Here is a 26,235-nt window from a genome sequence, read left to right on the forward strand (position 1 = left end):
TTTCCAGAAAATATACAACAAACGCAGTAACAATATTACACAGTAACACCCCACCACCCTTACGGACTAATACTCGCGTGACGAGAAACAAATGACAATGGACGTAAAATCCCACCCAACAAAAAATTCAAAACCCTTCACGAGTACACGTTCTAATACCACCCCTATGACACAGAAGAAGAGAGGGTGACACAATTTTCGAGTGGAGTTTCTTCAAGGTAAAGGACAGGTATACTATCACTGTAAATTATCGTTCAAATGATCTACACACGATCTAGTAATCGACAATGCAAAATGATACGTGTTCTACTCATCGCTAGATTCCCAGGCAGAACGTGACAAGGACACTCTTACTTAAACGTTTGTCAAACAGACATTGTAGATCATTACCCTCGCAGCATTTCTGTTTGGATGTACTGGCAAAATAGTCGACACAATCCGATTGATTTGGAAAAGGTATGTGATACATACTTTTGTGTTTGTGGTATCTTTGCAAATCAAATTATTACGGGTAGGCGTTTTTTTCTCCGAATACAAACCGTGTGAAGGAGTTGTGTATGCAAGTATGAAACTGTATGAATGTGCAAAGAGTTAATTAAGCGTTGTATTGTGTGTGTATGTGTGTGTGTGTGGGTGTGTGTGTCTGTGTGTTTGTGTGCGTGCGTGCGTGCGTGCGTGCGTGCGTGCGTGCGTGTGTGTGTTTGTGTGTGTGCGTGGGTGTGTGTGTGTGTGTGTGTGTGTGTGTGTGTGTGTGTGATATTATCATATCCATGCTCTGGAGGAAGATGTGACCGCCTGAGCTTGGCCATCTGATTATTTTCCAGGAGGACATGCCTTCATAGCGAGACAAAAATGGCAGCTGTGAGTTCATATGAAGACGACTTCTATAAGATTGAAGCAAGCCCAAAAGGTAAATTAAGTGCATACAATTAGGTGTACTTGTTCTGTGACGTTACAATCTTTGATACAGGGGTTGCGGTTTCTGTTTGATTGAGTGTACCTTCAGCATTATAGAATTTCTCCTTTTCATTTTAGGGGACTGCCTGCTGGGGCCTTTCGAGGTACAAAACCCGGGTAGCAGTGGTGGCAAAATAACGAACCGGACCTTTTCAATTCTGCACTCTTTGAAAAAGTGGTAGCTATACCATTGCAAACGGCGCTACGGTTCCCCGAGAACTTTGTCGTTGGATATGCCGATCCTTTCGATCAATGATGTGAAATGGTATATAGTTTCACCCTGTCTGGTTGTTTGTTTGTTTGTTTGTTTTGACTGACTTTTCGTCCTTGTGTCCGCACTTACAAATGCGGTGTTTGTAGGGCCTTTGAGCTAAAGCTTAGGGTTAGATAAGTAACCAGGTACACATAGTTGTAGCAACATGAAAATAGACTCCTAGCTTTAACCTTAATAATAATAATAATAATAATGGAAACTTATAGAGCGCTTACCTAGAAGCTCTAAGCGCTTTACAATGACATTGCTATACACATGTACAAAACCAAAATACAGCATTAAGACACAAAAAGAACAGGAGTACAAAAGCAAATTCATCGTTTAAATCCATGCAGTCACAAACAAACACACGCGTGCGCACGCACATACGCGTGCGCATACACACACACATGCTATCACCACATGCACAGATACACACAGACACACAGACATACGTTCACACACACACACACACACGCACACACACACAGACACACGTTCACACACACACACACACACACACACATACAGACAGGCGCACACACATACATACAACACATACACATGCACTCACACATGAATACTAATATACCTACACAATCTGCATACATGGCATACACACAAAAAAGCCGCAGATATAATCACAAAACCAAGCTCGTGCTTATGCACATCCATTTATCTAACTAGATAAACCGATTTGTAGTTTGCACAAGGAAAAGAGAAAACGTAGCAGCACACGATTTCCAGATCACTGGCGGCTGCAGGGGTCACCAGACAGTTTGGGAATTACTGGTTAGTCTAGAAAATGCTGTGTGAACAGGTGCGTTTTCAGATTTGATCTAAAAGAAGAATAGGATGGATTATGTCTGATAGAATAAGGAAGGGAGTTCCATGTTTTAAATGAAAATGCGCGTTGTCCATGTGCTTTTCTTTTTTTTGTTGGAATTCGGAACATTCGAGTGTCAGCGGCAGAGCGCAGCGATCTGGAAGGGACGTACAGGTTTACGAGTTCAGACAGATATGAAGGTGCAGAACCAGTGATGATTTTAAAACAGAGACACGAGCTTTTGTACTTAATTCTTTGATTGACCGGAAGCCAGTGCAGATATTTCAAAAGGGGAGTACAAGGTTGCTTCTTCGCCGGTCGTCGTGGGTCCGTGTGGACCCAGAAGGGTGTCTAATTGCAAATATCTCTTAAACCAGTTGGACTTTTTCAATGAGCTTTTAAGAATGCCTCAGACACATAAACAGCTCGTATGTCTTAAAAGATCATTACATTTCAGAGATAATTAATATTCAACAAGTCGCGTAAGGCGAAAATACAACATTTAGTCAAGTAGCTGTCGAACTCACAGAATGAAACTGAACGCAATGCCATTTTTCAGCAAGACCGTATACTCGTAGCATCGTCAGTCCACCGCTCATGGCAAAGGCAGTGAAATTGACAAGAAGAGCGGGGTAGTAGTTGCGCTAAGAAGGATAGCACGCTTTTCTGTACCTCTCTTTGTTTTAACTTTCTGAGCGTGTTTTTAATCCAAACATATCATATCTATATGTTTTTGGAATCAGTAACCGACAAGGAATAAGATGAAAGTGTTTTTAAATTGATTTCGACAATTTAATTTTGATAATAATTTGTATATATTTAATTTTCAGAGCTTGTTTTTAATCCAAATATAACATATTTATATGTTTTTGGAATCAGAAAATGATGGAAAATAAGATGAACGTAAATTTGGATCGTTTTATAAAAAAATTTTTTTTTTTACAATTTTCAGATTTTTAATGACCAAAGTCATTAATTAGTTTTTAAGCCACCAAGCTGAAATGCAACACCGAAGTCCGGGCTTTGTCGAACACTACTTGACCAAAATTTCAACCAATTTGGTTGAAAAATGAGGGCGTGACAGTGCCGCCTCAGCTTTCCCGAAAAGCCGGATATGACGTCATCAAAGACATTTATCCAAAAAATGAAAAAAAATGTTCGGGGATTTAATACCCAGGAACTCTCATGTCAAATTTCATAAAGATCGGTCCTGTAGTTTAGTCTGAATCGCTCTACACACACACACACACACACACACACACACACACACACTCATACACCACGTAACCCTCGTCTCGATTCCCCCCTCTACGTTAAAACATTTAGTCAAGTTTTGACTAAATGTAAAAAACAAAGGTCACATTTAGACTACACACGGAAAACATCGTGGGGCCGTGCGGACCCATGGTGTTTATAAAACTGAAGGAACTTACATAAAAACAGGAGGCGAAGCCTTCAAGGCTCCCGTAAGAAATCGACAAACAGTAACACAAACTCAATCACTCCGTCACACACACACACACACACACACACACACACACACACACACACGCACACGTACACGCACACGTACACGTACACGCACACACACACACGCACACACACACACACACACACACACACACACACACAGAGTTAAAACTAACGCATCATATCTACTCCATGTATATTTTTTAAAAGAAGGCAAACAGATAAAATAACTGTGTATTTGTTGTTGGTGTAGTTGTCCCTGAAGGAGATCTTGTGCAATCCTCACACACACACACACACACACACACACACACACACACACACACACACACCTACACACACACACACACACACACACACACACACACGCACACACACACACACACACACACACACACACACACACACACACACACACACACACACACACACACACACACTCACTCACTCAAGTCAAAAACCTTCAGGTATTGGCTCTAAACATCATTGTGTACGATCTGTTTAATTTTGGAGTTAATAAGCAAGTCGAGTGAAGCGAAATTACAACATACCAATGTGGGTCCACTCGGCCCCACGACGTCTACAGAAGGGTATTTACGTGTTTCCTTTTTTGAGAAGCTTTAACACGGTAATAATTAAATTAATAATTTAATGTAATTACTTCTCGTGGAAATTTAACCACGGCGTCTACGGAAGGGGATGCACGTTTTTAATTGCTTCTTTGGAAAGCATGGGTTTACGGAAGGGTATGCATATGTTTCCTTCTTTAATAAGCATGGGTCCGCACGGACCCACGATGTCTTCCGTGTGTAGTCGATAACCCGGTCGGGCGAAGGTTAACAGAAGAGAGCATATGAAGACGTATTGTACTTTGCAATGTATACTTATCCGTGTATACGGTATTCCTTTGCTATAGACGACCTAAAGAAATCAGATTACCCCCACAGTCGAGTTTATGATTTGCTCCCTTTGTGGAGAACTTTAATTATGGGGTCCTGATTTGGCCTAAATGGTCCGATGGTCTCTCTCTCTCTCTCTCTCTCTCTCTCTCTCTCTCTCTCTCTCTCTCTCTCTCTCTCTCTCTCTCTCTCTCTCTCTCTCTCTCTCTCTCTCTCTCTCTCTCTCTCTCTCTCTCTCTCTCGGGAGCTTTTCTCTGGAACTCCTTCCCCCAACAGATAAGAAATGCAACTTCAGTGAAATTGTTTAAGAGACAGTCCCGTTCACACATCATTCGTGAATGAAATGTCTTGTTCGATTGTTATTTTGTTGAACATTTTGTACTAGTGTTAACGGATGTGTAGCTAATCTGAGCAACTTAATTCTCAAAATGAAAGGCTTAACTATGTCAATGTAATTTTGTAATTTTTGAGTTCTCCTTATATAATTCCGTAACTGCACATAGTATTGCAATACATACCATGTATTTCTATATCTTATATGATTGCATTTTTATTTTTTATGTGCGTCTGTCTTTATGTGTTGTATTTAGGACAGGTTGGAAGAATAGGCTTTGCCTAAAACCTTTATCCTTTTGTAATAAAGTTCTGAGTCTGAGTCTGAGTCTGAGTCTCTCTCTCTCTCTTTCTCTCTCTCTCTCTCTCTCTCTCTCTCTCTCTCTCTCTCTCTCTCTCTCTCTCTCTCTCTCTCTCTCTTTCTCTCTCTCTCTGCAATGCAAGAATTTGTCCACTGCACTAGTAAGACATGGCGTCCCTCAAGGGTCTGTTTTACTCTTCTCTTTTGTATTTACGTTAATAATTTGCCTTTGCATGTATCGGATGATAATGTCAAATGGGAGTTTTTTGCGGGCGATTCGTCTATTTATACCAGTAATACCTCTTTGGAATCAGTAAATTCTTTCCTAAAGAACACTTTGGACGAAGTTGCGAAATGGTGCACATCTAATGCCATGATCCTGCACCCAGAAAAAACTAAAAGCATTGTTATTACCACGAGACAAAAGCATCAGATAAGTCCTCTTAAATTACAACTGTCCTTAGGGACAACTCAAATACAGCAAGTTAAAGAACATTACTCCGTCACGGCGGAGGGCTGACCGTGCACCCAAAAGCGGACTCAACCAAATGGGTATTTTTTGAAAGCTTGGGACCTGCCAAACATAAAAATCGATGTTAACAAGAAATATTCAAGGGCGCACTTTCTCTTTTCAGTCAAAATTCAACTATACCCTGAAGAGTGATGCACGAGCATTTCAGACGCTTGCCTCTGAAAAAAGAAGTTCTCAGCCAAATTACGAACTCAAACTGGTACGTTTTACATATAAATGTGTTAGTTGGTATCTTTTGATTATCACAAAACAATTTGCGACTGCTTTGGCCGAGGATGCTGGTGACAGTATCATTATTATGAACCCTATCCTAAATCCAGGAAAGACGTCGTCCAAAATGTAGGTAAGTTTTGATTAAAAATAAATTCACACAAGACTAGTATTGTTGTTTGGCTTCAATGGATATATTTTCGTCAAGTATGATGTCTTTACATAATATCTGTAAAATATGAATGGATTTGAACCATATACTATGTCACTGAGACCTTCCAATCTTCCTAACCCCCAGCCCAGTAAAGCGTGCGAGACGTTTCCTGAAAAAAATGTCGCTTTGTGGTGCGAGTTCAGTGTGACATGATTAGTTTCCAGAACCCCATTTCTGACTTTCAAAGTTTATCTACATACATTTAGCAATGCACGAGCAAAATATGACAACTTAATGGTGCCTTTTGGTTTAATGCTGAGGTAAAATTGCTAGTGATAGTGTTTACAGCTTGAAACAAAACATAACAGATGGGAATAGTCTTCCTCAATCTGGTTCAGAGCATAATGTATTTCTATTTTCAGAGGTAGCATTATTTCTGATAAGAGCTAGAGCCAATATAATGATGCTGAATATTTGAAAAATGAACTTTGTGACTCATCTGAGTAGCAAGAGAGCCTTCGTGATCGTCAGCGTAAGGCTGGCTGTCTTCAAGGCAATTCCTAGATGAACAACTTAACACTGCGTTTTTTATTCGCCCGTTTCTTAAGCTAGAGCTTTGAGACTTTACACGCGTCTAGGGCTACATGTACGCTTTACAATACGTAACATATAGTTGACTCTCGCGTTATTTAAAGGTCACAACAAGGTCATTACCAGGCAAAAACGAGGGAAAACCGAGGGAAAGTACCATTTTCTGCAACTGTTTGCAAGAAAAAGATTTCCTGGGATTAACTCATCTCTAGACATGACAATCATCCGATTATCAGACATCAATTGTGGAGGTCACGACAAGGTCATTACCGGGTAAAAACGAGGGAAACCCGAGGGAAAATACCATTTTCTGCAACTTGTGTGTAAGTAAAAGCTTTCAAACTCCATCTTCTTCTGGTATTGGCGCATTTCTAGGCATGACAATCATCTGATTAACAGTCCTCAATTTTCAAGGTCACAACAAGGTCATTACCAGATAGAACCGAGAGAAAACCGAGGGAAAATACCATTTTCTATAAGTTTTTTGTAAGTAAGAGCTTATAAACTCCATCTTCTTCTGGGATTAGCGCTGATTTCAATGACCCTGAAGTCCGAGGAAAGTTTTCTTGACCCATGCCTACTTTGAAGGTCATGACAAGGTCAAATTTACACGTTTTTCTATTTGGGAATATCTTTTACGGTCAAATAAAATACTTTCTGGACGTCAGCTATTTTCGAAGCTAAAGCTTAATTACAACTTTACACACGTCTTGGGATTTATGAGACATAACGCAAATATTGTTGACTCTCGTAATATTTAAAGGTCACACAACAAGGTCATCACCAGGTAAAACCGAAGAAAAACCGAGGGAAAGTACCATTTTCTGCAACTGTTTGTAAGAATGAACTTTCAAATTCAATTGTTTCCTGGGATTAGCGCATCTCTAGACATGACAATCATCTGATTAACAGTCATGAATTGTGGAGGTCACGACAAGGTCATTACCGGGGAAAACCGAGGGAAAATACCATTTTCTGCAACTTGTGTGTAAGTAAATGCTTTCAAACTCCACCTTCTTCTGGTATTGGCGCATCTTTAGACATGACAATCATCTGATTAACAGTCCTCAATTGTCAAGGTCATAACAAGGTCATTACCAGATAAAACCGATGGAAAACCGAGGGAAAATACCATTTTCTGCAACTTTTTTGTAAGTAAGAGCTTATAAGCTCCATCTTCTTCTAGGATTAGCGCTGATTTCAATGACCCTGAAGTCTTTGGAAAGTTTTCTTGGCCCATGCAATGTTTGAAGGTCATGACAAGGATGGGATTTTACACACGTCTAGGGCATTATAAGACATGAAACAAATATTGTTGACTCTCGTAATATTTAAAGGTCACACAACAAGGTCATTACTGGGTAAAACGACGGAAAATATATCAACTTTATGACTCGTCTGAGTGCCAGGACAGCCGGTGTGATCCTCAGAGTCAGGCTTGCAGACCGCAAGGCTATCGGTAGATGAACACCTTAACATTGACTTTTTCTTCTCTCTCCCCTTCTCTTCTACCCCTATTACATCCAGCCCCGCCCACCCCCCTAGAGCCCCTGTGGGCGAAGGAAGATGTCATGAATCTGCCTCAACAGCTTTAGCTTAGAAAATAGCCGAACACAAATAGAAAACGTGTAATTTTGACCTTGTCATGACCTTCAAACTAGGCATGGGCCAAGAAAACTTTCCTCGGACTTCAGGGTCATAGAAATCAGCGCTAATCCCAGAAGAAGATGGAGTTTATAAGCTCTTACTTACAAAAAACTTATAGAAAATGGTATTTTTTCTCGGTTTTCTCTCGGTTCTATCTGGTAATGACCTGGTTGTGACCTTGAAAATTGAGGACTGTTAATCAGATGATTGTCATGCCTAGAGATGCGCCAATACCAGAAGAAGATGGAGTTTGAAAGCTTTTACTTTCACACAAGTTGCAGAAAATGGTATTTTCCCTCGGTTTTCCCTCGTTTTTGCCTGGTAATGACCTTGTCGTGACCTCCACAATTGATGTCTGATAATCGGATGATTGTCATGTCTAGAGATGCGTTAATCCCCCAAAAATAATTGAATTTGAAAGCTTTTTCTAACAAACAGTTGCAGAAAATGGTACTTTCCGTCGGTTTTCCCTCGTTTTTGCCTGGTAATGACCTTGTTGTGACCTTTAAATAACGCGAGAGTCAACTATATTGTATGTATTGATAAGCGTTCATGTAGCCCTAGACGCGTGTAAAGTTTCAAAGCTCTAGCTTAAGAAACGGGCGAATAATCGAACGCAGTGTTAAGTTGTTCATCTAGGAATTGCCTTGAAGACAGCCAGCCTTACGCTGACGATCACGAAGGCTCTTCTGCTACTCAGATGAGTCACAAAGTTCATTTTTCAAATATTCAGCATCATTATATTGGCTCTAGCTCTTATCAGAAATAATGCTACCTCTGAAAATAGAAATACATTATGCTCTGAACCAGATTGAGGAAGACTACTCCCCTCTGTTATGTTTTGTTTCAAGCTGTAAACACTATCACTAGGATTTTTTACCATAGCATTAAACCAAAAGGCACCATTAAGTTGTCATATTTTGCTCGTGCATTGCTAAATGTATGTAGATAAACTTCGAAAGTCAGAAATGGGGTTCTGGAAACTAATCATGTCACACTGAACTCGCACCACAAAGCGACATTTGTTCAGGAAACGTCTCGCACGCTTTACTGGGCTGGGGGTTAGGAAGATTGGAAGGTCTCAGTGACATAGTATATGGTTCAAATCCATTCATATTTTAGAGATATTATGTAAAGACATCATACTTGACGAAAATATATCCATTGAAGCCAAACAACAATACTAATCTTGTGTGAATTTATTTGTAATCAAAACTTTCCTACATTTTGGACGACGTCTTTCCCTGATTTAGGGTAGGGTTCATAATAATGATACTGTCACCAGCATCCTCGGCCAAAGCAGTCGCAAATTGTTTTGTGATAATCAAAAGATACCAACTAACACATTTATATGTAAAACGTACCAGTTTGAGTTCGTAATTTGGCTGAGAACTTCTTTTTTCAGAGGCAAGCGTCTGAAATGCTCGTGCATCACTCTTCAGGGTATAGTTGAATTTTGACTGAAAAGAGAAAGTGCGCCCTTGAATATTTCTTGTTAACATCGATTTTTATGTTCGGCAGGCCCCAAGCTTTCAAAAAATACCCATTTGGTTGAGTCCGCTTTTGGGTGCACGGTCAGCCCTCCGCCGTGACGGAGTACATCGCATATTACTTGGTGTAACTGTCGATGAAGAAATGAAATGGCAAACACACATAAACAGCCTCTGCAAAGTGTTATCACGGAATCTATATTTGTTGTCAAAACTCAAACATTAGGTGGCGTCTGAAACACTAAAAATGTTTGTTCATACCCATACACTGCCTCATATTAATGTTGCTTCGACATTGTGGGATGGCTGCAGTGATGTTTACTTATTGAAACTTAATTATATGTGCCGTCGTGCTGCAAAACGTATCATGTATAAATCGCACATGTCTACAGAAATGAAGTTAAACAGCCTTACATTTCTTCCCCTAAAAACCCATCTTGCATACAATAAGGCTGTCTTTATGTATAAACTAGTTCATGGTGATGTGCCCAATTATGTACAATCATAATTATACGTTACACACATTACGAGTAGGTATGGGTCTCAACATTTACTACCACCAATTCCTCGTATAGATTTTTATAAATCAAGCTTAGCTTTTTCAGGATCATCTCTGCGGAACTCTTTGCCAATTGAAATCAAACGATCCACATCATTAAGGCAGTTGCACACACATTTGATAACGCTATAAACTGCCCCCTGAAATCTAGTTCCATTGTGTACTCGGTTTATGTATTTCATATGTAGTTAATCTGAATGCGTAATTCCTCGACGCCCTCCCCTTTCTTCTTGAAACTGAACATGACTGTATAAGGAAGGCCCTGTTCAGCGACACATTGCTGTAAATTTATTTTTTATTTTGTTTAAAACTTGGTTTTGATGACTTTGCTAGTCCAATATGTTTATGTATATACTCAACCAATACTTAGATGTTTTTACTAGTTTAATACTATGAGTTACTGTTCATTTAAGGTATGAAATGATAGCGCATGCGTGTGTGTGAGTGTGTGTGTGTGTGTGTGTGTGTGTGTGTGTGTGTGTGTGTGTGTGTTTGTGTGTGTGTGTGTGTGTGTGCGTGTGTATGTGTGTGTGTGTGAGTACGCGAGTGCATGCGTGTGTGTGACAGTGTGTGTGTGTGTGTGTGTGTGTGTGTGTGTGTGTGTGCGTGCGTGTGTGTGTGTGTGTATGTGTGTGTGTGTGTGTGTGTGTGTGTGTGTGTGTGTGTGTGTGTGTGTGTGTGTGTGTGTGTGTGTAGTATTTTGCTTACGTTTACAATTATTCTCTGTATGGGGCGGGGATATAGCTCAGTTGGTAGCGCGCTGGATTTGTATTCAGTTTGCCGCTGTCAGCGTGAGTTCGATCCCAGGTTCGGCGGAAATTTATTTCACAGAGTCAACTTTGTGTGCAGACTCTCTTCGGTGTCCGAACCCTCCCCCCGTGTACACTACATTGGGTGTGCACGTTAAAGATCCCACGATTGACAAAAGGGTCTTTCCTGTCAAAATTGCTTAGGCACAGTTAATAATTGTCTACCTATACCCGTGTGACTTGGAATAACAGGCCGTGAAAGGTAAATATGCGCCGGAATGGCTGCAATCTACTGGCCGTATAAAATTTCATCCCACACGGCATCACTGCAGAGCGCCTAGAACTGTACCCACGGAATATGCGCGATATAAGCCTCATTCATTGATTGATTGATATGTTCCAAGGACTCGTTGGAAGATTAGGCTAAGCCTAAAACCTTTATCGTTATTTAATACAGTTCTGAGGTTTTTTTTTTTCTCTCTCTCTCTCTCTCTCTCTCTCTCTCTCTCTCTCTCTCTCTCTCTCTCTCTCTCTCTCTCTCTCTCTCTCTCTCTCTCGCTCTGTAGCTCTTTCTCTCTCTCTCTCTCTTTCTCTCTCTCTCTCGCTCTCTCTCTCTCTTTCTCTATCTCCCTTTATCTCTCTCACTCGCTTTCTCTCTATGTGACATGTTTTTTGTTGTTGCAGGTGTTTGTTTGATAATCAACAATTTCAAGTTTGAAGACTTAGCGGATCTGAAAACAGGGCCAGCAGATGGAGGTGCGTTAAAAGCAAAGACAAGTACAGATACAAAGTACAACAATAACCGCAATAGACGTACATTTTCTGTGGGATGTGAAGGAGTGAATACTCTTGTTTTGAGGGAAGTAATCTTGCTATTTATTTACCTGTTTTCGACAAACCCCTGCTAATGACATCCCTCAATTTGGAACGGCGAACAGACCCTCACATGCTTTTGAACAGGTCAAATCAATTCAAGCGATTGGCTCAATGTTACGTGAGAAAGTTTAACTACCTAAATGCCAGAGTATTCACTATTTCACAACCCAAACAGACCCGAACATTGTCTATTTCCTTAGGCATACCATTTTTCACACCCACCCACACACACACACTGTCACACACACACACACACATACACACACACACACACACACACCCCCCCACACACACACACACAACCACACACACCCACATACACACACCCACCCACACACCCACACACACACGCACGGACACAAACAAAACACACACACACACATACACACACACACACACACACACACACACACACACACACACACACACACACACACACACACACACACACACACACACACACAGAAAATTCATCTAATGCACGTAATCCGTTCAATACAACAGCAGCAATAACATTGTTTGAGCTTGTTGCTAGGACACCGTTAGTTACTGGACAACTTTAAATTCCACTTTCGTTTCAGCCACGTTTTGGTAGGGGTGACGCTGCGTGAGGTTATTAGGTACGTGTTTACGTAGCAAACTCCTCATTACGGCAGTTAAACATATGTCAGATTTTACAAGTCGAATCACCCGATGAAATTGTAAAATTTTATAATATTTCTTGAATATTTCATACACCATTAAGTCTATAATTAGTAATTCGTGTTCACATAATCCCCCGAGCGGCTCGGCGCTGACACTTAAGTCCTTCTGCAGTAGGATCCACTATAAAAAAAAAAGAATAATACAAAAAAAAAATAAAAAGGCGGTTGGGACATGAATTCTTGCTTTTTTCATGAGCGAGCTTTGTATTGTAGCTGAGTAGCTCCGATATACGAGTTAAAAGGAAAAAGCGATTGTTTCTCAGGTACACATTCCGCCGGGTGACGTGCAGTAGATCGATGCGTATAATTCAGGCATAGAAGCTTCATTCCAAATCTCTCAATTTCCTAGCATCGTATGTATATATATGTATCGATTGGAGATTGGATTTCCCTTCTTTGAGTCATGTGACGTCAGAGGCCGACAAAACTTTATAATTTGGCTTTTCAGGTTGACCGAAACTTCAAAGGAACTCAAACAAAAAAAACCGTCATGTGTTTGATTGCATGTGTGTGTGCTGTTCAATGTCAAAACAACAACAAAGTGAGTACATGACGTGTGTTTTGTAGTTCCTTTGAAGTTTCGGTCAACCTGAAACGCCCAAATATGAAGCTTATGTGTTTGATTGCATACATGTGGATTGCATGCATGTGTGTGTGTGCTCGTTCAATCGTCAAAACAACAACAAAGTCATAAGTAGGCCTACCTGAAAGGAATTCGATCGATACATAAATGTTATTTGCGTGTTTGACCAAAATATGACATTTTACACAGATCTCGACAGTCATTGTTCACCTCGACCGCTATCGCGGTCTCGGAGAACAATGACTGTCTCGATCTGTGTAAAATGTCATATTTTGGTCAAACACGCAAATAACGTATAATATATATATATATATATATATATATATATGTATAGGTTACAACACGAGTGGTTTTTTATATGGCTTGTATTTCAGTCAAGACCCAGCGGATGAATATCATCGGGAGACACGAGCCTTTGGCGAGTGGCTCTCGATTGATATTCCCGCTGGGTCTTGACTGAAATACAAGCCATATCAAAAACCACGAGTGTTGTAATCTGTATATCCCATTCTACCATCAAACACAAAGTGTAGACTACTAGCGGCACTTTTGCGATCTGTGGAGTGTGAAACAGTGTTTTCAGCGAGACATGGCCTTTTTGCAACCTTAAACTAAGTGACCGTCGCTGAAAAAATAAAACGAATGAGTGCATCTATAAGTACGCGGTAACACTACTTTCAGACCGTTTAAAAGCGTTAAGTAAAGGTTCATAAGTTGCAAGAAAGTAATGAAGTCGTATAGAAATCCATTTAGTTGAAGCGCACAATTCTTTTGCGTTTCAGGTCGGCGGAACGGGGAAACCGGTTTGGCCCCCATTTGGCTTACTCGACTCGATTCAGAATCGATTCCACGTTGTTTTTTTCGAACGCATTATTATACAATTAGTCTTATTGACAGAGAAGCAAATTTTAGGGAACACATATGTAGATTTAACCATTTGCTCCCTATTTGAAATGTATCTACATGATAAACTGTTTTGCGAGTGTGTTTGCATGAACCTAAACTGGTATTGATGCGATGAAAACAGGACCCAAGTCTGTCACCGCCGCTTGATTGCATTTTGAAAGAATATGACTGGATTACGGAAAAATACACACATGTTAAGTTCTTAGATACCTTCATCGCCAATGTAGACTTACTGCAGAGCAAGGCAAAAGAGTAGACTTGCTCGCAAAACACGTGAAACAGCTGATGATAGCGAAGCCCAACCGTGCCAGGTAAGGACGGTCTGACAGATTCTCAAAAGTCGTCTGCTAACGAAGCAAGGGGAGGGTACTCGTGTTTTTGTTTTGGTTCGCTAGCATCTGGTTATCTTGTAAGTTGAATGTTCGTTTTTTCCCACCTGCATTGCTTTCATAATGAAAGAAACGTTTGCTTATTGCATCTCATACATCAGATCAGTTCTGAGATTCATTTTTGCGTGCAACTGATATGGTTTTCTGAGCCGTGCAATACGATTTTGTAACTTCATACAAATGTGTCACATTGTTCGGCGCGAGGTCAAAGGTCGGGAGCAAAGTAGTTCTTCGCCCAAATCGGAATCTGCACTATCATATATTTTTTTGAGTCCATGATGTATTTATTGAGCTATAAAAATACAACATATATACCCATACTGAAGTAACAGAGACAAAGAAGGGAGGTCATGGGATATATATATATATATATATATATATATATATATATATATATATATATATATAAGGAACTAACAGAAGCTAGGGAGCACAGATAATAGAAGCCCTGTCACATAGACTAATCACACAATCAATACACATTTGGCTCATGTTTTAAATGACAGTTTCGAGTTTGTTAGTCAAACTCAAAGCAACAACACTGTCACTGGTGACATGCGTAGCGAGACCGAGAAGCGTCCTTACCTGGCACGGTTTGGCTTCGCTATCAAACATCGGCTGTTTCACGTGTTTTGCGAGCAAGTCTACTCTTTTGCCTGGCTCTGCAGTAAGTCCACATTGGCGATGAAGGTATCCAAGAACTTAACATGTGTGTATTTTTCCGTAATCCAGTCATATTCCTTCAAAATGCAATCAATCGGCGGTGACAGACGTGTCAGCAATTCGCGACTTCACCAAGTCGGTCCCGTTTTCCTCACACCCATACCAGTTTAGGTTCATTCATGCAAACACACTCGCAAAACAGTTTATCACGTAGATACATTTCAAATAGGGAGCAAATGGTTAAATCTAAACCTACATATTTGTTCCCTAAAATTTGCTTCTCTGTCAATAAGCCTAATTGTATAATAACACGTTCGAGAAAAACAACGTGGAATCGATTCTGAATCGAGTAAGCCAAATGGGTCCCAAACCCGTTTCGCCCGTTCTGCCGACCTGAAACGCAAAACAAAAGAATTGTGCGCTTCAACTAAATTAATTTCTATACGACTTCATTACTTTCTTGCAACTTATGAACCTTTACTTAAAGCTTTTACATGGTCTGAAAGTAGTGTTACCGCGTACTTATCGATGCACTCATTCGTTTTATTTTTTCAGCGACGGTCACTTAGTTTAAGGTTGCAAAAGGGCTAAGTCTCGCTGGCACCACTGTTTTACAGTCCACAGATCGCAACAGTGCCGCTAGTAGTCTACACTTTGTGTTTGATGGTAGAATGGGATATACAGATTACAACACTCGTGGTTTTTTATATGGCTTGTATTTCAGTCAAGACCCAGCGGGAATATCAATCGAGAGCCACTCGCCAGAGGCTCGTGTCTCCCGATGATATTCATCCGCTGGGTCTTGACTGAAATACAAGCCATATAAAAAACCACTCGTGTTGTAACCTATACATATAGATACAGTAAATATGCTTGAGTAACTGGCCATCTCACATATGCACTGTGTGTGTGTGTGTGTGTGTGTGTGTGTGTGTGTGTGTGTGTGTGTGTGTGTGTGTGTGTGTGTGTGTGTGTGTGTGTGTGTGTGTGTGTTGGGATCGGGTGTTGGTGTGGTTGTGTGTTTCAGAAAATCTCATGCGCACGTTCAAACATCTTGACTTCGAAATTCGCTATTTTGAAAATCTGTCCTCTGATGACATGCAACGCGAAATGGAATGCATTCAAGACACGGATCATTCAAACTACGACTGCTTCGTATGCTGTATCAGTTCACATGGGGACGAGAATGGAGTCTGCGGATCTGATGGTCTCACTGTGCCTGTAACAGAGCTGCAATGTTACATATTTGCAACACATTGCCCGTCATTGGCTGGAAAGCCAAAGATGTTTTTTGTTGATGCCTGCCAAGGAAACATTAAACACAGAGGTAAGTGATCATGCATAAATTATGAAACGGTTGTAAACTTTACCGAGTAAACTTGAACTAACCCTTCTGTCATCAGGTCATAAATTAGGATATATCTACCGAATGAGAGGGACAGAAACAAAGATTGTTCTTTGTGGCTGACAAAAACAGTTATGTTGCACCTTATTTCTTCTTAAAGGGAGGCTCTTGATTTGACCGTTCGGGTTGGGGTCTAGGAGTGGTCTGGTTCACTTCTTGGTTTATTAGTTGACTTATACCAGCTCATGTAACTTATTGTACGATATGAGGTGTGTGTGTGTGTGCGTGTGTGTGTGTGTGTGTGTGTGTGTGTGTGTGTGTGTGTGTGTGTGTGTGTGTGTGTGAGTGTGTGTGTGTGTGTGTGTGTTTATATTTGCGTTTATTTATGTGTATGTATGTGTGTGTGTGTGTGTATGTATTTGCGTTTATATTTGTGTTTATTTATATGTATGTGTGTGTGTGTGTGTGTGTGTGTGTGTGTGTGTGTGTGTGTGTGTGTGTGTGTGTGTGTGTGTGTGTGTGTGTGTGCCTGTGTCTGTGTGCTTGCGATTGACGCTAAGAGTAGTCACATTACCTGCTATTCCGACTTGGTCGTGTGGCAGACGTTTTCTTCCACACGAGATTACGTTGATAGTCTAACGAAGCCGTCAGGCTGAGTTAGACATCAGCTAATCGAGTGTGGAAGAAAACTCGGTTATATGACCAAGTCGGAATAGCATGTATGTCTCACAGCTTCAACAGAGGAGAGAACAAACACGTTTTGCGTACTCACGCTTGACAAACCTGAACACAGGAGCAGTCTACTTTTTGACGGAAGTGACCGAACAACTATGAATGACGTCTCGGTATGTGTGATGACGTCACAGTCATCGTCACAGTCTGTATCTTTTGAAGCATCGCATTCTTCATGACGTCTTTCTGTGTCTGCATGCGCAAAATGTTTGTTCTTTTCGGGATCTTTGTCATCTATGTTCACAACTCTGTCCTTCTAGATTCAGACCAACACGCCTCGTGAGCGAGCCACTTTCCAAGGGCAGCTAAATTCGCGTATGGAAACAGTACTGTCGTCTGGGATGCCATTTTAAGTATTCTCAGCGTTGAAGAATTTGAAAAGAGAAGAAACGATAACAGCAGGAGAAATGAAAGTCGTGTGTGCATACAATCTTGCACACGTTTGCTTTAGTAGTGGCAAAGAAGGAAAGCGTATGACATTGCTATTTATACAACTCCTGCAATGCAACCGAGGGGTGGATTAAATCTAGTTGATTATTTTTAGACAAGTGAGAAATTAGAACGAACTACTTTGATTAAACCCAAAAATCACACGTGGATTATTCGAAGTAAGAATAAAGAGGGCTAAAAAATAATCAACACTAGAATTTATTTTTAGAACATTTGAAACCCAGACGATTGGACCCTGTTGCGGAAGAATACGTACAATGTTGACTCAAAACTGTAACAACAATGGCTGACGTGTATGCCTAGTCGACAGACAATGCCATTTGCTTTGTGTGTGTTTTTGTTGTTGCTTACTGTACATGACATACATTACGTGTAAAATCCAGTTCTTTAACAGGCAACAAACCTTGCAAATTTCCAGAAGCTGCAATCTGAAGCGACCTATCTCTGATTCTAGCAGACGATCTCTCCAATGTTTAACACAAAATCAGCAAACTCTCCTGTCACATAGAACGTCCATTATATAGTGCAATGTTGAAATGAAGTTACCGGTCTGAAACATTTAGTCGTTTCTTCTGAGACAATCCTTGTTCTCTTATCATCTACAGATTTACCGCAGTCTTCACCACGCGAATTCTCAACAGTCAGACTTTCGAACATGTATACAATCAACGTTGGCAAGTATGATACGTCATGACGTCATATGATTCCTAGCATATTGACGTAATGCTAAACATCCGGTTATCCCGAGTTTTCTCTGTAATACATGTCCGTGGGTTTTTCAATGTTCGGTTATTTCCGTGGCTTCATGCGGAAAGGGAACCGTCGTCTGCAATCAACGACATGGACCATTCTGCTGACAAAAACATGATTTTAACACAGAATGTAATGTCAGAATAGCTATATAAACGCTATTGTGTTTTAATCGTAGCAATGGGGTCCGATATTTAGACGAGACAAGTATAATGCCGACGAGTCGGAGACTAAGAATAAAGTAAAAGAATAGGGACTATTTGACACTCTGAGTGATTAGGCTGAAATGAAATTGCCTACAAAATGTCGTCTGCATGACCGCATGTTCGACGCGTGTTGGTCGTTGTATAGATAGCTTAAACAATGACAACTCGTTGATTACTGGAAAATAAACCACGAGTGGGTATTTGCAGCCGCTTGGTAATTCACGAGTGAGCTTGACAAACCTAAACACAGGAGTAGCCATTGTGGAGAGATCTACTTTTTGAGGGAAGTGACCGAACAACTATAAATGACGTCTCCGTATTATATATGTGAATGACGTCCCAGTCATCGTCACAGTCTGTATCTTTTGAAGCATCGCAATCTTCATGACGTCTTTCTGTGTCTGCATCCGCAAAATGTTTGTTCTTTTTGGGATCTTTGTCATCTATGTTCATAACTCTGTCCTTCTAGATTTTTCTGGTTGAATGCATTTAACAAAGTATCAACCAACGTTTCTGAATCTTTCAATGAAAAAAATAAACTTTTTTGAACCAAACAGCACAAACCAACGAAAGCTAAACACACAATCACACGCGCACACTAACACAGATTGAATGCAAAGCGCGAACGTACACGGAGAATTTTTGTAGATCAGGTCGTGGGAAAGTCCACCCGAAATGTTCCACAGGGGAACTGGTTGTGTTTGGATTGTTCCTTTTCTCACAGTGATGTTGATGTTGTTTACAGTGCAGTTTTGAAAGAATATTTTCCGAATTTGGGGCACAATGTCGTCTTTCGGTTCGTTTATCTTGTCGAAGTAACATTCGAGTGTTTCTAAATCCAAACCTTCCATCACCGCTGGTGCGAGCTGAAGACGAAGCCTCAATCGCCAAAGCGTCACCCATATGTATGTTCTGAGCATCGGATGTACGTTGATACGTGGTAAGATCCGCACGGAACTGTCTTTGCAACTTTTCCTAGTCACAGGTGTAAGGTTCGATCTTTAGACCTTTTTCGTATAACCTTTGCCCCCAGCGTTTCGACCAATCAGATTTTAGGCACGGCAGCCTCTCTCTGATAACCGGAACTAGGGGGCAATAGGTGCCTGGCCTGAAATACCTCTTTCACTTTCGATGCTCGAAGATTACTTTGCCAGAGGATTACTTTGAGAAATTCTGCAAGAAAACGGATTATCTTGTTCAAAATCATGAACAAAAAGTCAAGGACATGCACGAAGGTATGGTTTGAAACGGCTATTGGTGGTATATGGACGAAAGACTTGGCGAACTTCCCCTGCATAATGGCCTGTCCAGACACGGCCGACCCTGTCCACATTTGACTTATGCTCAAAACGGCCCCGTTGGGCGCGCCGCAGCGTGCAATGATCGCGAAGCGTTATTTGCAGAAGAATAGCGCGTGTTCTAATTTCTATGACACAGACATAGAACGATGGAAATTTGACCAATCAGAGCAAATCAGAGCGATGACGTCAGCCGCTCGCGGCGCGGCAGTCGAATGCAACTGAACCTTCTTGTCAGGTGACCCGCTCCACTGATACCGCGTTGTGAAAAAAATCGTCGATGTGTGGCCACTCGGCAAATCCCGCGCGACGCACAAAACGGCCTGCGGCGCATAGAGCGTAAAACGGCGTCCAAGTCTGGACAGGGCTTTAGCGAGGGTGCGTATCGCTAGCGCTACGTCTCATTTGTGCTGAGTGTCATTTGCCCTACGTGTCATTTGTGCTATGTGCCGCTATCGCTACGTTGATTAGTGCTACAAATAATTTGTCGATGAGTCGCTATCATTCGTTCATTATCACTACGTGTCGACAGCACTACATCTTTTAGCGCGACGTGTCATTATCGCTACGTGTCAATACCACTACTTACTGACGACTCTCTCTATGCATGCCCTCAGGATTGGAAGTGTGTGATGAGTGAAGCAACATGAGACGTCATCCATACTCGAAGTCCCACAACAGATTCTTGGTAGAATATTATTCTTTCGTTAGTTCCAAGTACAAATAAGAGAGAACGGGGACAGATAGGAAGGGACATTGGGTGGGTACATGGCAAGGCAGTTTGGGGTTGTGGGTGTTCATCGGTGATAACTGCAATAAACAAATAATACCTTATAATACATGCATTGTAAACATCAAAAACTATACCAAATCATTCAAGTTGCGGACAGAAGGGCCAGGGGAAACTAGGCGGATAAAGAAGAAATAAATGAACGAGAAAAAAGGGGGTGGAAGACGGGTGAGAACGAACAAGTAAACACGAAAAAAAAGGGGGGGGGACGGGAGGCAGACATTACGAAGGCGAGAGGGGTGAGGGGGAAGGGGTGAGCACGAACTTGAACTTTCAGTAAAAAATAATAAGCATTATCGTTGAGAAAAGGGTGCACATTTAAAGAAAAAGCATAATCGTATGCATATTGGGACCGTTTGGGGATGGGAGAGACCGTACTAAAGTGTGCCTTTAAAAGGTCAAGATATACATGTGCTCAAATCAATCTCATTCCGTTCCCATGACACAACTTTCACAGGTGGCCGAGGCCAGCGTTTCAAAACACCACTCTGTAAATAGAGTCCCGTGCTTCACGTTATTACGTTGCAAAACTGTCTAGTGACAGTACCGTTCGTTTGCAGATCAAGCCGACTGCATAAAGAAAAAACTCACTTAGTCGTTTGCCTTTTAGTCCTTTACACATCCGTTTAAATTTAATAACAGAGCCATTTGTGGCAAAGTTATATCCACGCCACAAAAACTTGCGTGTAAGTCATTTAATCCCTAACATCGCGTTAATTTCGTTTTAATTAACATTACATAACAAAATAACATTTGCACACAAGGCGGGGAAGGAAGACTGACAAGTGAATACCTCACACTCACAATATATACGATTTACACCACCGACTGGCGTGAGAACAACTTGAAAGGAAGAACCATTAACAGGTGGGGGGAATAATCGACCCAATCAATTTAGCATTAACTAAGCAAACTTAAGCACGCAGTTAAGTTAACATTACAAAAATCGATTGCCTACAAAAATCACAACAACAACTATTTAATCGCGTTTGACACAGATTTAGCAGCCATAATCTAATGGCCTTACCAATGAAACATTACAATTCAAAAACGATCACTAAGAAAAGGGAAATCACGAAGCCAAACGAATTAGTATCCAAGTGCAACGATTTTGACTCAATAATTATCAAAAAGCAAAGTTTCCGCCTTTTAGATGAAAACGAAATCAAGGAAAATGATAATTGGGGGGGGGGGGGGGGGGGCAGCTAGCAAGTAATCCCCTTTACAATCACACACAAGAAAAATGTTCATTCAAAATGAACAGCGTCGATGCAATGTCCACCAAAGAGTTTATTTTGGGAAGTGTTAAAGGTTAGGGTCAAAAGTTAATGAATTGCATGTTGTGCTGGATATATAAATTGTTTATTTCAGTCAATGCTTGATTCATAAGTACATTTTTCAGCATGGTGCATCTACAGGAGGGTGCTCCAACAATGATGCATAGTGCCAACATTTAGCGCAAACTTTTCACAACAGTGCATTATTACCACAAAGCGCATACAGCGATTATATAGTAGCAAGTTGCACTAAACATTTGAACAAAATGCATTTCGTTCAAATGTTAACAGCACAGCACCAAGTTTTGCATAAGTGCACAACAGCACTGACCATTTCACAAAAGTGCATAACAGCTGTGACAATTTTACAAAAGTGCATTGACCATTTCAGGCAGATGGCTAACATGCAGATTTCGCTTTTGTCTGTCTTTCTTTGAAAAGTAGGCATGTTCAAGATCGATGAAGTCATGAGCAATTGGGTTAGATGACAGAAAAGATTCAAAAACGTCAGATTCAGTTAGATGACAGAAAAATTCAAAAACGTCAGATTCAGTGTTTTGGGCACTGTTGAACAGGAACATTCTCTCCTGTTCAACAAATGTGGGTTCAATTCAAAAGCAACATTGTCACAGATAGGCTAGTGTTACATTTCTGTAAAGTTTCAAAAACATCTTCCATGTTTTGGTTACTGTTAAACAGAGGCATATTTTCCTGTTCAAAAAAGTCTGACACAAATTGTTGTAGTTGTGGGTTAAGGTTCGATCTATACTGTCCTTCAAACGAGTCGTAGAACCGTCATTGTCACAGATAGTGTTACATTTCTGTTTTACATTCAAACGAGTCGTAGAAGTACTAGTACATTTGCGTTTGGTTGTTTTTTCTTTTAGATTCCTGTCACTCATACTAGCAGTATTGATTGAGGTACATAAATCTGTTGATGTACAGGCCTTGTTTGTAATGAATCCTTGTTTCCTCCACATTGAGTTTGCATTGCAGTTGGACAGAAATGAACAGGTGTTAATTGATAAACACATTGATAATGGCTTTTGAGAAAATCAATCAATTCTGCAAAGGAATTAACTTGATGACATCAAAACTGCAGCGCCATTTGAAGAATGGTTACCATTTCTGTTTCTTTGATGGGAATCAAACAAATAAAAACATTGACTATCCAAGTTACCATGAATGGCAATAGTTGACTCCTGAAAAGTAGCAAGGATATAATTTGAGACGATAAACGCCTGATGCAATCCCTCCTCAAGGTCAGTCAACTCAAAACCTTCATCATTCGCAACATCAGTAGGCAACACAGCGGGATTCGTATGTCCAGAAATCATGTCGAAAAAATATTACATTTCAAAAGCATGTCCAACCACAGTTGTTGGCAAGTGTTCGTGTCCGAAGTAGCCTTCAGTGTGTGTATATGTATTCATGTGACAGAGAACGTGACCTCATTGTTCAATCCTCTCTCTCTCTTCTTTCTCATTCGAACGCACACACGCAAGAACGTAGCCTACGCACGCATGCACGCGCACGCACACACACACACACACACCCCGCTGACGCACACGGCAAACCACGCACACACACACTGACTGTCGGCAAGCATCTCTTTTTGTTTTCTTTACCTTTGTTTATTGTGTTTTCGATATTTGTGTTTATTTTTTGCTTGACTTATCTGTTTTATTTTAATGTTTGCTATCCACATCGTGTCATAAATGTTTCTTCTCAGTCTCCGAGTCAGTTTAGTTTCTGCACGCCGCTTTGGTACTCCTTGTTTTTCTAACTGGTGTATTGTGCGCGACTGATTTGCGGATTTATTTTTATTCCTTTCATATGCAGTTGAAGTGTTGTGGGTGTTATTGTCTGTATATGCTATGTTGCGTCTGTGTATGCCTACACGAATTTTGGGTGTAATGTGCCTGTGGTCTGCTCGCAGTCGAGCACAGAAAACATGGCGGCACCCTGTGGCAAATTCGTGGAAAGTCTTCCCGACCGCAGATACCAGCGTCGTCCGCGACGCTGGAAAAAACCATGTAAAATACTAACCATTTGGGCTCATTTCTTCACGACACTTCTCATAAAGGCACGCAAGTCATGAATGCACAAAACTTCACATCTGGTGTACTTCTCTCCTAAACTATTTTGAACACAAAACCATGGTCGGTTTACTATTAATCTACGTTTCTATTTTCTGACACAATCTGTAGAGATGTGCTCGGTTTCACAGACAGGAAGCAACTGATGGTATTTGCGGGAAGAATAGCCCGCGTGAACCCTTTTTGAGACTGTACCAAAAAACTGACTGTGCAAATTCGTTCTCGTGCGTGTTTCACGCCCGATCAACAATCGTGACATAAATTCAACTCACTGCGTGCGTCCCGTTCAAACGGAGCTGAGGGGCAGTTTTCCAACAAAAATCAACTGCTATCCGCTTTACAAAAACATTCACACATTCATCCAACGAGTACGTGGAACTAAAGCGTCAATCACAATACATAGTAGAAAAAGTGAGTCAAGAGTCAATGAATGATAGTCGGTCCAGTAAGAGTCTCAAACCAAGGAAAATAACATCTTTCTCACACGCATTACAACCCAATGAACAAAACACCCTTACACAGGTACAAAAAAAACCAATACCAATTAATATCGTCATAATTTGAGAACGCACACACGGCAACAACAATTCTGTCTTGTTTCGTCAACACACAAAAATTGGCAATAATAGCCCAACCATAGGCGCATGACATGAAGTAGCATGCCTTGATCAGGGGCATGCACACTCTCTTTCTCATTTTTTCAGTCTCTCGCTCTCACTCGTGGTTTGTGTGTGTATATGTATGTCTGTGCGTGTGTCTGTCTGTTTCAGTGTGTGTGTGTGTGTGTGTGTGTGTGTGTGCGTGTGCCTGTGTGTATGTGTGTGTGTGTGACTCTCTCTATCTCTCTCTCTTGCTCACTCGCTCGCTCACTCACTCTCTCTCTCTCTCTCTCTCTCTCTCTCTCTCGCTCTCTCTGAAGGAATATTTTGTTGTTCCTTTCAATTTGCCAGAGATTTGTAATTTTCGGAAGAAAGTCTCTGCATGATTTTCAGTTGTTTCTTTCGGATTTTGATCTTTTTAGAAAAAAGGGCTTTGTTTTTGACTAATTGTAAGACAGTGTTATTGCATATATTTGTAAATGGAAATATTGACACAAGGTATAACCGAGGATATTGAAACCTTTTCTTCTCTCCCAAATTCTTTTATGAAATGAGAGGGGGAGAGAGAGAGAGGGGGGGATTGACAGACAAAAAGCGCGAGAAAGCAGAAGAGAGAGACAGTTAAAAGGGATGGAGGGTGCTTTTTATTTTATGGTTGGTTGGTTTTAGTTCTTAATGCACTGTTTTTGACAATAGTTTTCATTCGGTAAAAGCCAAATTCAATTACCGCTCGCTCGCTCTCTCTCTTCATTACACACACACACACACCGCACACCGCACACACACCACACACACACGAACGCATACGTACATACGGTATCGTACACACAAACTCACACACAGCCTAAAACATCCGTATATATATACAAGTTTCAAGTTTTTATTTGTCCATAACCCCTGGGGGCATTTTGAACAATAAATACAATCAATGCAATCATGATATATGCTAATATAATAAATAAATAAAAATTAAAAAGATTATGAAAAACTGTTACAGATTCTATTAATAAAGTTCAAAATATTCTTTAGCAATTTCTTTTTGTTAGTAGCAAACAACTTTTTAAATTTAAGTGCATTAGGTTTTTTCCAATAGTAAGGTGGTAACAACTCAGCTCTTTCTTCTTTGAAAAAATCACAGACAAATAAATAATGGAATTCATCACCTATGTCTTGTGATACACATTTGGTGCAAGTTCTTTCTGACCTCGGGATGTTAAGGTAACGTTCTTTCTGTACAGGCAAATTGTTGTTTAATGTTCTGAACTTCATCATTGCAACACATTGCTGATATGGCAGGTGTGTGACATAGTCTTCACATGCAAAAATATCTTTAAACATTCGATAATTCCAAAACATATTTTTTGTTCCAATTTCTGTAAACCATTTATGGATATACTGGTCATACAAGCTTCTTTTTACTTTCTGTTTAAACCATGCGCTTGAATATTGAACATTTTCTTGAGAAGTCCAAAGGCCAGGGAGACCAATTTCATTTAGTTTTTTTTTCAATAAAACATAAATAATCAGATTCAATCATCTTGTTGATATACAATTTATAAGTAAAGCAGTACACAATACTAGAAAATTTATTTTTATG

At 40.5% G+C, this 26,235-nt stretch overlaps 1 long non-coding RNA gene across 2 annotated transcripts; it reads left to right on the plus strand.

Moving 5' to 3' along the window:
- Positions 1–359: 359 nt before the first annotated feature.
- Positions 360–11,761, plus strand: LOC138955784 (uncharacterized). Of its 2 annotated transcripts, none has more exons than XR_011452367.1 (3): positions 360–456; positions 825–910; positions 11,656–11,761. It is a non-coding gene; the product is annotated as an uncharacterized lncRNA (long non-coding RNA). The 2 variants fall into 2 exon arrangements; XR_011452366.1 differs by lacking the exon at positions 11,656–11,761 and adding an exon at positions 1,036–1,410.
- Positions 11,762–26,235: the final 14,474 nt, after the last annotated feature.

Source organism: Littorina saxatilis, unplaced genomic scaffold, assembly GCF_037325665.1.
Source record: "Littorina saxatilis isolate snail1 unplaced genomic scaffold, US_GU_Lsax_2.0 scaffold_673, whole genome shotgun sequence".
NCBI lineage: Eukaryota > Metazoa > Mollusca > Gastropoda > Littorinimorpha > Littorinidae > Littorina > Littorina saxatilis.